Consider the following 4,535-nt stretch of genomic DNA (forward strand, 5'->3'; position numbering starts at 1 on the left):
AAAAAAAAATATATATATATAAATATGCTCTACCGGCCGAAAAGGGGCTTAGACCGTGACAAAATATATCATGCGTATATAACATGCGTATATATGGAAACGATGGGTCGGTAACAAAGTAAATATATTCAGATATGTAACCGTTAGTACCTTATTAATAAGAACAGTGCAATACAAAATCGTCGTAACTTATTAATAAAGAACTGAGCGTGTTAAGTCTATCATCTCGCATACGAGGAGCAAAAATATATATAGCGCATATAGGTCATTATGTATATGCCTACGTATGAAATAATGAAATATATTAGAATGTGTGTCCACAAGTAACCGTTTCGGTCCATGATCTCCTGAATGACATAATAAGTATAACACAGAAGGCAGTTAGGTATATTCCTATGCGTGGAACGAAAGCCACCAAAAATTCAATATTCAAACCTTTTCATGTTGACGTAACTGTTAATATACAAGCATGTGATTTCGTATGAGAATGCTAACAAATATAAATATAGACAATGCAAGATCATTAAGTATGTGTTCATACCTGTAATATTTTGGAATGTTAGAGGGAAAAACATTTCACGTACCACGCCTAGCATACTGACGGAACTGTTAATAGACAAGTGACCTTTTCAGGTACATAATTTTGCCTAAGACACAATTAAGTGTAAGCCACAAGACCGATAGGTATGTGCCTTTGCGTAAAATGTATGTTACTTATAGTTGTAATATGTCATCATATACATGGAGACGAAATAAATTTATGACCGTTAATCCTTAAATAATAATAATAGTTCAATAAGCTAGCTGTAACTTATTAATAGAAGAAAAGCGTTGAGTTATATGATTGCACACATAGAAGCAAAGCAAATATATAGGTGTAAACGATATCTACTTAATAGTAGGCATGTTCCTCAAACGCTTGCAACATGTTTATAAAGAGAATTTTAACAATTTTCCACAGGAAAAGATTGATAAGCATTGTTACAAATCGACATATGTTTGGAGACAAAGGAAATAATAAGGGAAATATACATACAAAGTATATTTCATAGTTCTAATACAATAGGTTTTGTTTTCTTTTTTTTCATTATTTTATTTTTGTAAATAAATATAGATTACCACAGGTTTGTACGAGAGGGGAACGGTATCACTTTAGTGTAGAATATCAAAGAGAAGATATTTTAGACCATTTTATTCCACCCTTACGTTCAGGAAATGGTAAAACGGGAGATACTTATACTTACACGCGGACGACAGACAGACCAGCCACGTTTAGGCTTTATATGCTTACAGGTAAAGGATACTTCGGACTATGGACGGACAATTACACAGACAGAATTTTTATTGCTATGGGAGCATAACACTTTCTTACACACTAAATTAGGTCACGCAGACCTAGTGTCCCACATACATGAGCAATTTAGAGATCAAAACTGAAACTTGCAAGTAAGTTTTCCCATTCATCTTCTTTTTTTTAAGGTTATAAAAGAAAAAAATATATTTCTTAATAATAATAATACTAATACAAATGAAAGGACGCACTAGGACTCGCGGAAACTAACTCCCACTTACTTCATCGGCCTGAATATCCTACTTTTTACTAGCATGTTAAAACTGATATTATTATGTCGTATTAAGAAAGGGTGTTGTAACTCATGTACTGATTGTTAAACAAAAGATTAACGCTAAACAAGCTACTAACGAGTTGTAATATCCGGAATAGCATAGGACGCCCCGTTTACACAATATAAGTTGGAAGAATATTGTTAGGCAAGTGCATCGTAAGTCTTAGCAAGAAATAAGGTAAACTATGCCGAATCTGTTCCGGAACAACCGCCAAAAATCAAAACCTCATGCTGCAACACGAACAAGATAAAATAGAAGAGCCAACCGCCGAAACTGACAGTGCAGACCCGTTTAATTCTGGATAACTGAAGTTACTAATTCATTCAATTCAAAAAATATAACCGTTAAAGTGAAGACATCATACCGATCAATAAATAGACGTCGTATCCACTTTGCCGATGCAAATCATATCATTAATAAGAAATGTAAATCGAGAAATATGTGGTAACGCAGATAGCATCGGTGTGATGATTAGAAAGTCCGTAAGTGTAGAAACCGTACGTGAAGACTGTCAAGGAAATGTTAAGCATTCAAGAATCTGATAAGTTCTTGGTGCTAAAATGACGATAATACTTGCTCCTGTAATGAAGAGAATAGTTGATATCTTCTGAATCCGGTGGCCGAGTGCTATTGAAATAAAGATGATCCTGTATGAATGCTGTTAGAAAACTGATAGGTTGGCCTCTCGAAATAAGTCATCGATGTTGCAAATCTTGAATGCTATATAAAGGAAGGGTGATTGACGGATCAACGCAAGATACTGAATTAATGATATTGATACAAAATTACGTTATAAAACCGATGGATTAAGGCCGTTCAACATGAATTGTTACTTTCGAATATACCGGATGTCGAATGAATGACATTAATAAAAGGTCCGTAGCCGATGGCCGATATCCATAGTGTCTTTAATAAACAAGATGCTGGATAAACGAATTTACAAACCGTTGCATTATCGCTGTCGACATGAATAAAATACGTTAAAAATGATTCTACCTTTCCACGATCCATTCTACCATCCATTGAGTTATTGCCATTGAAACGAATGAGGCTCTATAGCAACGACGCAACAAATAATTAGGAGATGGGCGTTACAATGAGTGGGACGCTGCAGACTGCGAGTGCTGAAAGGGGAGGAATATCTATCATTATGCCGTATGTTCGTTGCATCGGTTCCCGAGGAAAGAGAAATATGTGATGACAAAGGTAGCAAGACTCGGGCCCTTTTTTTTACGTATTTTAGTCATTCTCTGTATATATTACTTTTACGTATTGTTAACTTTTCTTATATATAATAATAGTTAACAATTGGAAACGTAGAGGGGTAGTTCAGTTGACATATATCGAATATGATCCTAGTTTCGTAGAGTTCTAAGATAAGTTATTATTAGAAGCATAACCATTCGATGTTCCTCGAAGATATATACTGTGGCGGTTAACCACTGAATTAGGTGAAGCAATTGCTAACCATAGAATGTAAGCCTCTTCTTTAGTATTTCCATTATAAAGTCCAGCTATAACGTGTAATCGGTCAGTAGGATTCTTTCTTCATGTTCATTATTATTAACATCGAAGGTAGCCACTGAGATACACCATGGCAATAGGAATAAATAATTTTTTAGAATAAGAAAAATAGCAACTTTCACCGAGGTATTTATTTGTCGCATGGCCTTTAACATGGTCAGAAAAAAATTAACAGAGACATAGAGATAAGGTCATATTGGTCGTAATCCAGTAGAGGGGTGGGCGGTCGAGATGTGTTATGCCTTTGCCGGCTAAGTGCTCACTATAGCTACGAACAAAGTAAATTACTACATTTACGATTTGAACCCACGACTTGCTAGTCGTAATTCTTAACTACTCAGATACTCATGCGGATTGATTGTGGGATAGTAAAAAACTGACAATTTGCGGTTAGTATAAATTCATAATTATCTAAGTTAAGACGCAGGTCACCTTTTCTGGTCGAAAAACTATTGCTTACTTTATTTCTTCATATATCCTGCAATAAATGATTGAAATTTATGCTCAATTTTTCAAACTTTTCTACTAAAAAGTTGCGTGAAATAATAAATTTAGACTCCCTACCAATAAAATTGATCAAATTACAAAAAAAAAAAGAAAAATTAATTGTCACTTATTTAACAACATTCCCATGAATTAACATTTTGTAAGATCTAACCTAGTTGATAAGCTAATATAAGATATTTAATTTTAATCGGAGGTTTTTATTTGTGGATTTTACTTCGCTATGTACGTTATATTTACTGTAAGAAATTTTGAAACTCTTTTATATCTTAGACAAATGTATAATATTCTTCAATAACCATGTGAAAAAGTTTATGTTAATTTCCTTTTTCGACAAAAAGATTAAACTTCAACCAAGCAGTGTTTAAAAAGAATTACCAAAAACTTATGAAGAAAGGAATGCATGGTAGTTTCTTTAAATTGAGTAAAGCTCAAGCAAGTGTCTACTGAAAAATTGAAATGACGTTACTTAAATAAAATATATCCCAAAAATTCTAAAATTAAAGAAATGAAATATATTTTATGTACATATCGTGTTTAAGTTTCGTTTATTACGATTTGTTAACACATTTATTTTAGTTGCCGAATATTTATTGTAGCACAAATAAATTGTAGCTATATATTTTCCGTTATACACAATAGATTTGCATAAGGAACAAAAGGAGCAGAAATTTTTTCAGTTATACAAAACAATAAAAGGAAAATTGAAAATGAAAAGCAAAACTATGAACTACAGCAATAATTAATTACTAAACGAACAGCATCAATACCACACTTTATGTAATTTAGTGCAGTAGTAATGAAATATGGCCATATGTGAACGAAGAAAACAAAATAAAAAATACATAAACAACATTTTGCTTGTTACCAATACGTATTAA

Source organism: Glossina fuscipes, unplaced genomic scaffold, assembly GCF_014805625.2.
Source record: "Glossina fuscipes isolate IAEA_lab_2018 unplaced genomic scaffold, Yale_Gfus_2 60, whole genome shotgun sequence".
In the NCBI taxonomy this organism is placed as follows: Eukaryota; Metazoa; Arthropoda; class Insecta; order Diptera; family Glossinidae; genus Glossina; species Glossina fuscipes.